The sequence below is a fragment of the Euprymna scolopes genome, chromosome 1 (assembly GCF_053919585.1).
Source record: "Euprymna scolopes isolate OS-2025 chromosome 1, ASM5391958v1, whole genome shotgun sequence".
NCBI lineage: Eukaryota > Metazoa > Mollusca > Cephalopoda > Sepiida > Sepiolidae > Euprymna > Euprymna scolopes.
In genome coordinates, this window is record NC_136482.1 from 148,862,320 (window position 1) to 148,876,697 (window position 14,378).

The 14,378-nt window shown below is 35.2% G+C and overlaps 1 long non-coding RNA gene across 1 annotated transcript; it reads left to right on the forward strand.

The window, feature by feature from the left end:
• Nucleotides 1–3,213: 3,213 nt before the first annotated feature.
• Nucleotides 3,214–8,765, forward strand: LOC145276605 (uncharacterized). The gene is made up of 2 exons (XR_013867963.1): nt 3,214–3,625; nt 8,504–8,765. It is a non-coding gene; the product is annotated as an uncharacterized LOC145276605 (long non-coding RNA).
• Nucleotides 8,766–14,378: the final 5,613 nt, after the last annotated feature.

A 14,378-nucleotide genomic window follows, 5' to 3' on the forward strand; every position in this document is an offset into this window, starting at 1 on the left:
CAGACCATAAAGTTCTTGCGGTTTTTAACTTTTAAATTCAGCCTAAACAAAAATTACTGTTGGAAATTAGCAACATCAGAATCAACTCACTTTGGCCAACGTAAAACAAATGTGCTTATACCAGTGACGAAAGAATCTTGTGTTTTGGTTGCGATGAAGTTTCTGAAGACGTTTTTTTTTATATCCCTTAGTATTTTATGAAGCACTTCTTACGCAGGAAGTTGTCAAGATGCTTGTAAAGTGGTAGTCGGCAGTTGGGATATTTAGAGAGCATAGCAGATGAGACAGAGTTTATTTGCTCAATTCATTCAACTTTTGTATAATCGGTTTATCAACGTGCGGCCAAGCATTGTCATGAAGGAAAAGTGGACCTTTTATTAGGTTGGTGCAAAAATAATATCGTTTTTTGACGAAGTTGAACGTCAAAAACGACATTTTATGTGCGCCAATCTATAGCACTAACTAATGCTGTGTGTGGTTGTATACATTTCTGATAGATTCCATCAAGTTATTGACAATATTTCTCTGCCGTAATTGGTTCAATTCCCTAAAAAAAAAAAACAACTGTAATGGATGAGATCGGTTGTAGATCATCAAATAGTCACCATAACGTTCTTTTGTTGCTACTCTGGTTTTGGGAAGTATCGTGGAGCTTCGTTAGCGTCCAACCAGTGAAATGAGCGTCGCCGATCGTCGTAAAGTATCCACTTTTCATCGAAAGTCACAACGCGATCGAGAAACGGGTCGTTTTTGTTGCCTAAAAAAATTAAAGATGACAATTCATAACAGCGTTTTATTGGTTGTCGCTCGATTCGTGAGCCACCCCTTTATCACGTTTTTTTTTTGTCTTTCCAATCTCTCTCAAGTGGTTGAAAATCGTCGTATACGTTACGTAAAATTCAGAAGTTCTTAAACAGTTGTACGTGAATTGGCTTTGAGTAAGGCTCCTAATTGGTCGTTGTCAACATACGATAGTCGACCACAACGCTTATTATTTTCAGGACTCGTCACCACCACGGATTTTTTAAAGCACCACTGTTCTTTGTGTTCAATCATCATCATCATCATCATCATCATCATCATTATCATCATCATCATCATAATCATCATCATCATCATCACCACCACCACCACCACCACCACCACCACTACCAGCACGATCACCATCATGCAGTCCGTCAGCTTTGACCATGACTAGTCAGGGCCTCGTTGCTTTATCCTTCGGTACAGGACTTTCCGTCTTAGCTCCTAACTTTCTTGCGCAGTTCAGGTGTAGTATATGTTGCGCATCAGATAAACACCCTCTGAACCTCCAATGCTAATTTCCAGTTGAGCGAACCAGCGATGACTGGCAGCAGAGAAGGCCGCAGCTTCTGGCCGAAAGTAATTTCAGTGAGGTAGACAGTCGCCCTACCGTGTTCGCTACTACGCCTTTTCTTTCTGGGTGAGGTTCCAAAGCCTTTTAAGGAAAACTACAAGGCAGCATTTTTTTCTTTCGCACATGACGAAGATTTTCTCCAATAGAGTGGAATAAATCTTTGTGTGGTGTTATCTTTCGAAAGAAACAGGTATATGAATTCCTCCCAGTTGTTACTCTCATATAAAACTCTTAAATGTTTTACAGACTCTGTCTATTATATAGATTGTTGCTATTATATATACTCCTCTTCTTCACCAAATAACATTTGTCTAACTCTCCATCGATAAAATATTGTGCTCTCTCATCCTTTGAAGTACATTATGTACAAGTAGTTGGTAACTCTCCAGAATGACATGCCTATATTTTCACGCCATCGTTTCAGTCCAGCTCAAACAACACATTTTACACCGTAAAACTTATATACATTCTGTCTGTCAGTTGATATACACCAACATTTATGTATCCATCATTTGATACACGCTAGCCAATCATTCAAATCGTATATACAGGGTGTCCCAGAAGTCGCACACCATGTAGATTTATATAAAAACAAATATGAATATTATTAATCATTTCTGTGTTTTAAGAATACGATGTACAAATATGAATATTATTAATCATTTCTGTGTTTTAAGAATACGATGTACTGATGATTTGCTAATCGTAAGCTCCTGGCTTATTCTCCTTACTGATTTCACGGGGCTTCTAGCAACATTCGCCAAAACCATAGTTCATATTTCCTCATCAGTTACACTCTTTCGTCGACCACATCTCTCGGGGTCAGCAACTGAACCTGTTTCTTGGAAACGTTTGATCAAACGGCAGACGGTTGTATGGCTCAATGGTTTTTCTCGCTCGGGATGAGTGCGGTTGAATTCTTTAGCTACCGAGCGGTATGTAGCCCCATCTCTTCCAAACATAAAAATCAATTTAACTCTTTCTTGCATTGTAAATTTCTCGCCCATATCGAATCAAAATCTGAAACAAAAAAAATATAAATATATGGTGCGCGACTTCTGGGCCGAATAAAATCTGAAACAAAAAAAATATAAATATAAATATATCGTGCGCGACTTCTGGGATAACCTATATATATATATATATATATATATATATATATATATATATATATATATATATATATATATATATATATATTGGGTTGAGCACCTTGTAAATATATCTTCACCCGACGTGTATTGAAAGCGATTAAGCGAAGCCTACTATTAATTTGTTTGTAAACAAGGTGATGGTTCGAGCACTTTGTGACGGGAGGGTGTGGATTTTATACACACCCTAGGAGAAATATTTACGACACTGATTCGTAGCCGAATGGTGAGAGCTGCCGACTATCGACGGTTGTAGGTTCAATCCACGGCTCGGGAAAGGTGTTTGTCTAGCCGCACTGATAAGGTGTGATACAACGAAACGGTAATGTATGTGGATGACTATATATATATATATATATATATATATATATATATATATATATATATATATATATATATATATATATATTTGTATATAGTTTGCCACCAAGTCATTATTCAAGCACGTCTGATTGAACACGACAGAGTTATTCATTGTTGTGGATTTTTGAGTAGAATATAGCTGAACAACAACTTTTGGGCGCCATTTAATACAACATGCCAACTGAAAAAAAGACTGGTGTATGTGTATAGTGTTGACCTCTCTCACTCTCACAAGGGGTATATCTCTGTACTATATATTATATTTAATATAACAATGGATAAAGAATTGTCTCTACAATAATAAATATTCAATCTCTATGAATGAAAATATCATGTTTAAGCGGATCTTATGACCGGGCATTGCCGGGTGAAATGCTAGTATAAATATATATTAGATCACAAATAAAAATCAGCAACAAGATTCAAACGATCAACAATAAAAAATAAACAACATATTAAATAATTATATTCTTATTGTTATTATTTCTTTCTGCAGGTGTCCTTTATTTTATTATCTATTTAAATCCTCGTAATTCTAATAATTTCGGTGACATCATTTTTCCTGTAATTAAATGTCTATATATAAGAAGCGATTTTTTCGAACCATTCCTCATGCCCTTTTGAAGCTGAGAAATCTCACTACAAATATTGGAAATGCAAAACATGATGAAAGTCGCCATCCTTCTCTGCGCCCTCTTATCTTTAAGCCCGACCGATGTGTCTGCAAAATATGGTAACTAAAGTATACGATTTTATTCCACATTATTTGTTTGTTCTTGATTATTAAGTTATATTGTAACCATTTCTTTCGTTTGAGTACAACAGTTAAATAAACATTTTTAAAGCTCAAATGACTGGATTCTCTGTTGGAGCAAAATGTTTTCCCAGTATTTTAGTACTTTATTATTATTGCAACTTCCATGCTCAATCATACCGTTGTACAGTGATGTGGGGGCTTTGCTGTTGACTATTAACTTCCCTAATATTTAAATATTGTCAGTTGTTTTTCTTTTAAGGATAGGAGATGTTTTTCCTTACGCAGTTTTTTCATACACGGACGACATTTTTTTTCGATCGACATTGATTCAGTTTTGTAGCTATGCAATTTGTCTATATTTTTAAAGCGCTGTCTTTTTTAAATGTTTTTACATGGAGGTCACCACTTATCAAGGCCCGGAAGCCATTTGGGGATAATGGTTATTGCGTGCGCAGTAATCAATGGGATAGTGTCGTAGTAATGGTTAGTATTAGAGCTTTTATAAAGTCTCTTACTTAAGCAGGCGGTTCGTCAGGAATTTGTTTATGTTGGACTTGAAGACATCCAAGTTGTAGTCAGGTGGGAAACAGGCAAGTGGTAGAGAGGCGTGCAGTTCTAAGAAAGAAGCTTTGTTCTTTGATTCTACGTTTGGATTAAGGCACAGATAAAGAGTGGGGGAAATTATTGACAGTGGTTTCAGCTAGACGGGTGTTTATCGTGAAAGATTGACGAAGACGGGGGTGCAGATATTGGAGCTCAGATGAGCACTTGCGATGGAAATAATGATAAAACAAAGAAAGGCTCGCAACGTTTATTCTGTGGGAGAGAGGTTGCAGGGAAGAGAAAAAGACAACCCCCACTAAGCCACGAAGTCTATTTTGTACTCTGTTAAGGCAGGATAGGTTTTTTAGCAGCTCCTGCTCAGATGTACTTCATCCATATGTATTTTTCCAAATGTACTGCATTTTCACTTACGTATATTTTATATTTTTTCTGCGTTAATTTGTGGACTTTACTGTTTACGTAACTTACCGTATTGTTTTCTTATATACACGTAGTTTTAATTTGCTTTCCCCTGTGTTTTTGTAGCCATAGTTGAATGTAGTTGTTTCTGATGCCGTGATATTTTTAGGTTGTCAGCAGTGATTTTATTTTCTGTTTTTCTTTTGCACCTTTTCGTGATCATCTGCGCTTATAACATTGTGAGACAATAAAAGGGTATTATAGGTTAAGAACATGGGCGAACGCGTCTCTAATACAAAGCCCCCTAAATAATAATAATAATAATAATAATAATAATAATAATAATAATAATAACTAGCAGAACCCATAAAACGTCCACGGTAGTTGGAAACTATTTAAACTCATTATAAATAAAATAAATAAAAATAAAATTAAACAAATAACGAAGAATTTGAAGCAATTTTGAGGAAATTCTTGTTTAAACTTTTAAAGCTAAAAAGAATTGATATTTTGATATTAAAAATATAGATTTATTGCGATGAAAAATTCAGCAAACAACATTTTCTTTTTCTGAATATTTTTTTTCATATAAATGCTAAAGTAACAGATGTCAATTTACTTGTATAATTTTTAATTTAAAGAAAGAAACTATAACACAAAAATTCATCTCAATATGACTCTTTAATTATGAAATAAAATAGCCAATTTGAAACCGCCATGTTTTTGTTTATAAATTATTTGGGCAGGAAATGGTTTTAGTTATTTTAAACTGATAAAGATGTAATTCGTTTCTCATTAATTAATGCTTGCGAATGTGAAGCTTTTTTTGTGTGTGACACTTTGACTAGGGACAAGTAAATTAATATTTAGATAAAAATAAAACACTTACAAAGGAAACTTATTGGAGACATGATATGTCATAAAATAATTGTTGTTATAAAACTAGCAAAAAAGACAAAAGGAGAGATTACGGTGGATTGAAATAGTTTACAGATTAAGTGATGACTTCCGAGGTTACGCAAAAGTCCTGATAATGCTCGGTGCTCTTTAGTGTGAAATAAGCGATAGAAAACTAAATATTGCCATTGGTCCATTGTTTCAAGTTGAATTAGTTTGCGACTCCCAGCCACCAAATAGACGGTGATACTGACGTTATATCCGTAATAATGCTTCAGGACAACTGAAATATCACAACGTGATCTGCCTGATATCTATGTAGTTTTATATTTCTCAATGTGTATTTTTTGCTTTTCGTTTCTCAGCGCATTATTTTTTTTCCCCTTATTGTTCGCAGTATTCGGTTGAATTCACTCATTGAATTTACTTGATCTTTAATTATATCGCAGATGCAATATTCACTACGTCGGTTTTTTATTCCCTGCTCATAACTGTCCTCCAGTTTATTCACTAGAGCTTCTTGTAAGCGATTTTTCACCTATAATAGAAATTATGTTTTCTGGAATCTTGAGAACAACGGGGCCTACATGTTTCCCGCGCCATGCCTCTGGTTAGATTATAGTAACAAATCAGTTCTTTTTATCGCTGCAGCATATTTTCATTAATTCCTCGGTGACAGCGATTGTCGGCCTGTACGGACGCAACAAACTTCAACCACTCTAAAATTCATCTGGTCAGAAGCTAAGAAAAACAGAAGTTTTACCGCGGGTGTGCAGCGAATGAGTTCAGGCCGAGAAAAGGAAAACAAAGATGGCCGCCAGCATTTTATTATATGCGTTCTCGCAAAATCTCGTGTGCGCGTGAAGCTGGAAACTACAAAACGAGCTTCATTTTTCGGTGCTGGAGGGATTCCACATCTGGCAGGAGAGTAGGTGCAACGGGAGTGGAGATCGTATTTTCTCGGATTTATTCCCTTTTGCGTGTTTGAGGTGACGCCCCCCCCCTCGGGAGCGCACTGCAGTTTAAGGACCGTGCCCCCTTTTAACAATGTTAATTATTGAATAATTAGGATGACAGCAAACTTACTGGGTCATGAAAGATTATTTGAATTTGTACAGTTTTGGGGGCTTTCTGTTCGTGTTATACTATCATGACACATATCATGGACTATTATAGCACACAAAAAAAGTATTTTCAAGCCTTTTCTCGGCCTGAACGCACTCGCTGCACACCCGCGGTAAGACATCTGTTTTTCTTAGCTTCTGGCCACAATTCAATTCATCACAAGAGACTTCGACATTCTTACTGATATGTATCCCCAATGTTTATCTCGTTTTAGTTTTTTTGTGTTGTTCAAACCAATCTTTTCAAGGAGAATATCAGTATATCGTATTTCTGACAGATGTTGTTATTTGATTCGTGAAATATATATATTTTTTTATATTTTATTTTCTAACTGGAAATATATGCAGCATATAAACGAGTAAGATTGATTTGCACACAACATTTTTTCCTTACATTCAAAGTGTTTTCACAGCGCAGTGATTGCATGGTGTCAATCCTACAATTATTTATATTACGCAACATCTCTGAAATCTTCCATGTTTTTCAACTAACCCCCATGGATTCGCCTAGACCTTCTACCTATTTAATCTACACTTTCTAATTTACTAGGATAGATTAAATTTACCATTTTTGTGGTATTTTGCTTTTGATAACTATCATCAAGTCCGGTATTGTAGCTTGGTTGTGTTTGTCTGTTCACACTTGTATGTTCTATCCTCGTTTTTAATACTACGTCCATTTCGTATGGTTATTCGTTCGCTGAATGATTGTAGTACAAAAAGTGCGCACAGTTTTCATTTGAATGGATTTATCACATCGGCATGTCTCTTTTTGTACTGCTTTCTACTAGTTTGATGTTTTTCTTAATATTGATGCTTCCCGTTTGGTTTTTTTTTTTTGGTGTTTATATTTACAGTTCTTCTGAATCTTGGCTTTTAACTAATTTATCCCAATCGTATAGATTAGTGTTATTGACTGAGTAAACACGGTAGCATTTCAAAAGTTAATGTTGATCAACGGTGGAGTTAAATGAAAATTAAATCTTTATAATGGTGCTATAATAGTCCATGATATGTGTCATGATAGTATAACACGAACAGAAAGCCCCCAAAACTGTACAAATTCAAATAATCTTTCATGTCCCAGTAAGTTTTCTGTCATCCTAATTATTCAATAATTATCATTGTTAAAAGTTTATTAGTTATTATCGATCTACCTGCCTATCTATCTATTTATCTACGATATTCTTAAAATAGTTTTATTGGGAGTTATTTATTGTCTATGGAATTAAGTGTAACAATTGATTTTAGCTGATATGTTTATATAAATTAGCTAGGTTAAATATAAACAAAATAACCTTGGGCAGGCAGACGTGGAAAAGTCACACGTAAGGGATACGTGTGTTTTTGAATGATGACGTAACGGAAATGAGGTCAGACGTCGGGAGGTTTAGAGTCGACAGTTTGAGTTTGATTAACAACTGAAATAAATTTATATTATAAAAATATAGTGTTGTTCTTGTGGTTTCACAAAAGAAAGAACTAATGTCTCTATTGGATGGTGCTGGTCGTTTCATGGTTGCGTCACGGAGCTCAGCAAGTGAATATACAAGAATTCCTCAAGAAAAAAAGCATATATTATTATTCTTATATATGAACTGTAAAATATGCCCGTGTGATAACTCTCTAATACAACATGACTCAGTTTACACGTCAATATCATACCCACGGTGAAAAAATAATACATTAAGATTAATACGTTTTAATACAAATCTTAAACGAACAATATGTCCACCCACTATATAAACATGACACGTTTTAATATCTCCCACCTGACTATACAACAGAATGATCTATATTATTCAAATTTTTTCAGACAATTATCTTTATCATTATCCTAAATTGTCATGTTACTCTTTTGTTTTCGCAGCAAAGTGTGCAGGGAATTGGGTCAATCCATTGTTTTTCCGGTGTTGTTCTGGTATTATACGATCAGCATATGGGCTGATTGATCCCGGCTGTTGCGGGATACAAATATACAGCACTTTATTTTGGACATGCAAAAATGGAAAACTCAAGCCCAAATCATTGAAGATTGAGTGATTTCCAGTAAAAAAAACAACAGCAACAAAAACCCATGAAAGAACTGACATTTATTGTACACAATAAAATATAACTGCATTTCCAAGTGATCTTTTTGTAGTGTCATTACACACTTCTTTCCATGTAGTTAACTTTCATTTTTCATATTACTAATATATATATATATATATATATATATATATATATATATATATTTATATATATATATATATATATATATATATATATAGAGAGAGAGAGAGAGAGAGAGAGAGAGAGGGGGATGGAACGTGCTGGTTTATACGTGTTAGCTAATGAAAAGATTTTCACTCGACATAACCAGTATACCACTGCCATTTATATTGATAAACAATATTACTATTTTGGATGTAGGGCAAACTATCTTTGCGAAAAGAAGGAAAAGCAGGTCTTATAGTGTATACCAAACACAAGGAAACAGAATAGAAGCAATTAGAAACACTTCTAACAATCTGTTTAGATAATTTTGCACTCTTGTCCCCTATCCACCGTAGTATTAAATAAACAGGGCACTTCGCAGGTCCAAACATTTTAGGAGATTTAAAATGATCAAACTTCTTGTCAACGCAATCATCAATAAGTTACAATGAATGACCATTATTGATAAATATTTCCCGGATCTTATCTGTGTCTAATCTGTTAGGTGAATATATCATGAGATCTCTACGTACCAGTGTATTTATTAGGCCTACTTTGCGTGGTTTAGGTACAAGAAAACGACCGAGACGATACGTATTCGTACAGACGCGCTTTATGGCGATCGTTTGACTTCTCGTTTTTTTAAAGAAATATTTACTGAACTCGTTCCAATGTGCACCAAATCAGTGGAGTTAATCTTCGCTGATATTATGTACTATCAGGTCGACGGGGGTTCAATGGGGAGTCCGTTTGCCCTAACTGATATTTTTGTCGGTTACTACGAATCAGTTCTGTTTAATTCTAGAACAATACCCTCCACATATTTCAAACATGTTGACTACACTTTGGCCATGTTTCCATCGCAAAGTGAAGTGTTAGCATTTTTCAATAGGTTGAATTCTTTGCATGGGGCCCTGAAGTTCACTATGGAAAGTGAGAAGGACAATTATATATATATATTTTTCTCCGTCTTGTTCACAGAAGTAAGTACTGATCGCATATTATCATTTTGATCAGAAAAATAACTTGAACATCTTACATATATAGAAATAGTATGCCACTCCCAGTCGCATATTTCTGCTAGTATATACAGAGAACGAACATATACTACACTGCTCTCCTATGTAGAAGGAAATTCTTTCGAGGATGGTATCATAGCAACTGAACAGACACAGAATTTCTTCCTTACCACAAAATAGGATAGGTAATGCACAAGATACTGGTATCCTGACAACAGAATGCATACTAATATATATATTGTGTAATATCTATTGTTTAATTTCTTCAATCATATATATCTGGTGTTGAATACTTAATATTCTACACGGTGGAACGATAAATTTGTTGGTCTAAGGGAAACAACACTGCAGCTTTGTTTTAATAATTAGAAAAAATCATTTCAGGTAACTTGATTATGTAGTATAGCTAACATCTATTCAATGTAGCCATCTTCAACCTCAATAACCGTCTCGATACGGATCCAGAACTGGGAAAATGCCTTTTCCACAAGCGTCGGAGGGAGCTTGGCGAATACTCGGCGGACGGCGGAGATCAGGCTGGCTTTAGTGTTGTGGGATTTCGTGTTGGTGATGTTCTCGGCGTAAACGAAGTAGTCCAGCGGGTTAAGGTCGGGACAAGAGCGGCCAATGAAAGAAGCGTACAAAGTCGCAGCACTGCTGAAGACAAGCCTGAGACTCTTTGGACTTGTAGGTCGGCGACGAGTCTTGCTGCCACATCAGAGTCTGCCAGCGGCTACCTGATTGTACCAGGGGATCATCACACTCTTCAACAAATCCAGATGCACTTTGGAGTTGACTTTCAAGCCGACTCCAAAGATCTGCCGTGGCATGATGTTGCCGTCATTGTAAACCACACACAAAGGCCATAACCGTCCCGGAAAGTTGTTTTCATCACCCTGGGTACGTCCCTGTTATCTGTAGGAATGCAGCGATGCATTTTGAGGGCAATGCCAATGGCCATGTCGAATCCTCAAGGAACAAGACGTCTTCAGGGAGAAGAACGAGCCAGCTACACTTAACATCTCAGGTATGTTTTTCTCTTCATCTAACAAAAGACGTCTAATCGACAGATCTTCCTACGCGGACCGTTTTCAGGACATTTAGCGCAACACGAGGATCGGTCACGCGCAAATCACCGGCCTATGGGTTTACATATAAAGATCATACATTTCTCTTTCTCTCTGGGCAGCCTCCTAGTACACACACACACACACACACACACATATGCTCATCAGTCTTGATGTTGCCCACATATATGTGTGTGTGTACATATATATATATGTACATATGTATGCATATAAAAATCATACATTTCTCTTTCTCTCCCTCTATCACTATATATATATATAAATATATGTGAGTATGTATATCAATAATTGATGATTGAAACTGAATTGAATTACAATATATAGTACTCCCTCAAGAGTTACAAGGAATAATGTATTGATAGAAGATGGTTAACCAATCCATTTTCAAAGATAAGCTTTTTTTATTCGTGGATAAACATTAACACATATTTAAGAATATATATTAAACAAAACATATAAAAAACTTCTGTAAAAATTATATAGAATTTTTAATTGAATAACATGGAAATTAATCATAAATAAATCGTCAAATTCTCCAGTCAATGTATTAAATAGTGCTTACAAATGTGTGAATTGTAGTACAGGGTGAACCAAAAGTCACCGACCCATTTTAGTTTTAAATAACTTTTTTTTATTTCTAAGTATTTCTTAATTTCTTCATACTTTTTTTTAAAGATCCTAAAAATAAATCATGGAAAAATTCAGTATCGTTCAACGCACCAAAATTGTACAATGCTACTATCAAAATTAAGACTCATTTATTCAAACCGAAAGAGCCTATCGAATATATTTTAATGTGAGAGATGCACCTATTGTGGGGATATCTAAACGAAAAGTTTTTTGTCAACAATCTCCAATCTTTAATAGAGCTAAAGGAACACATACCTAGAGAATTAAGAGAAATAAGGCTAGAAACTTTGGAAAAGATTATGGCAGAGGTAACTAAATTTGTGAAGCACACGATAGAAGGCATTGGCAGGATGTTATTTTTCCCATTAAACAATAGAAGTTTCTCAGGCTTACTAAGGTAAAAAAAAATTATCGTCTTTAAATGAGAAAATTTGAAAACCTGAAAATGCTTTGAAATGATATCATTTTTATTTACTCTTTTAATGTTGTTGTTAAAGTCCGAATTTTCGCCCATAACCTGGCCTTATCAAGAAGATGTCAGTCTGATAAAGATTTTTTTTCTTCTTCATAATGATGTAATAAGTCGCATCCTCCCGAAGAGAAAATACGTCTTGATTCGGTGCTATTTAAATCCGTGTGTGTGCTCGCTTGGTTTAAGCGCGAAATTTACGAACTGGAAAGTCACACATTCTATGAGACTATAATTTCATGCATATAACTGTTAAAAATGAAATAAAAATGTTACTTAAAATTAAAATGTGTCTTCTAGCTCACCTATATATAAAACATCTTTGAAAGTTGAAAAATCAAATAATCAAATGAATCACCTATCTTTAAAATACTTGGGTTAGAAATTTTGGATTATTATCATCTCTAATGTAACAAAATGATAACGATTTTCTTCTCAAAACTTCCGACATGATGGCTTCGAGTTCTTTGTTCATTAAAACTTTTCTTATTTCTAATAAAACAAAACAGGAGGTTTGTTTTAAATGGCAAACACAGAAAGGTCTCTAATAAGAACAGTACGAAAAAGACAAATAGGGTCCATGGGTAATGTCTACAGAAAAAGCGGTATAGAACAGATTAGCTTGAAAGGAAAGATCATGCGTAGAAAAAACAGAGGACGACAGCGAGAAACATACGTTGGCAGTCTAAATACCTGGGCAACATCAAAACTGATGAGCAACAATGTATTCATGAATGCCTCGCGAGAGAGAGAGAGAGAGAGAGAGAGAGAGAGAGAGAGAGAGGGAGAGAGAGAGAGCGAGCGTGAGAGATAGAGGGAGATCCAGGTCACCATTTGATGATGATGATGATGATGATGATGATGATGATGATTGCATATTTCTATAAGAGAACGCGTTATAACTACTTCCGGCGATTACGTTGTTGCTTCTTATTTCCATGTTATTGATATTATGATATTCATCACTTTTCCAACACAATTTTTGTTCCTCCACGCGTTTAGTATTTTGTTATTTTGCTTATTTTTTTGTTCAGTATTTTGTTATTGTATTTTTTGTCGAAGTTTTCATAGAAACAGAAGGACATTTTAAAGTTTATTTTTTATTAGTGTAACGATTTTTTTTTTTTTTAATGAGTCATCGACATTTATCAAATCCAAAAGTCCACCCTTGGAGGTGAAAGGAAATTGTGTGTCAGTTGGACAGTGAGAAAACACCGTGATAGTTGTTAATGAAGGCGGCAACTGAGCACATTTTAATGATTTTAGAGGGCAGCTAAACAAAAATTGGTTTACATGTGACTTGTAAAAGAACGTATGCAATTCATCTTGAAAGCAACCCCGAAATATTGTTTTCTAAAGATGGCATTATTAGGAAAGAACATTTACTTATGGAAATTTTATTTTGATTATTGTAGAGAGAGAGAGACAATACGGCATGATCACGTTTGACACACCGGTTCTCCGAAGATCACCGAAGTTAAGCAACGACGAGGCTGGCCAATACCAGATTGGTGACCATTTGGGACTTCCAGGTGCTGTGTGCGCTCTCCGTTTATTTCGGTATTGTTTCCAGTCGTCTTAGATTTCTCCTTGCCACTGGACTCAAGCAGTTCTGATTCAGGAGACGTGTAGTTGGGATTGCGCAACAATTACACGCGCAGCTGCCCATACAGGAAATATTCTTTGTCTTTCAGGACTGGACAGAGGGCATCGGGTCGGATCGGAGAGAGAGACAAAAAGTAAATAAACACGATACTTGTAGCAAAACGAGTTCTTGTTGTGAATGTTGCATAAGTTGGGGTAATAAATAAAATTTCACTCAAGATCCTGACATAAAAATAACGTGAGAGTACCGAAGGAATAGCAACGCCTTTTTTGTGCGTAAGAGGTAGTAGCGTATCCTACTAGATTTCGTTTATTATTATTATTATTATTATTATTATTATTATTATTATTATTAGCGGGACCTGGAGAAATTCCACAGGGGACTCATTCATATGTAATATATTGATGTTGGCATTCTTTAGATTTTCAGTGCAAAAAGAAACGCTCTGATATTATCGCAGCACTTTTGTTAAAACTGCAAAATTATTTATCTAAGCTAGCACAAACGCCCGGCAATGCCCGATCGTAAAGTACGCTTAAATATGATTTTTATAATTCTTGCAGATTTTGTATACAGTGTTACAGAGTTAATGTTTTATCGAGCTTTATCTATTATAAATCTGCGATTTCCCCCCAAAAAAATAATATCTATATGACTTGGGTGCATTACGTAGAGTTGAAACCGAAATAGAAACTTATGAATATATATATATATATATATATATATATATATAT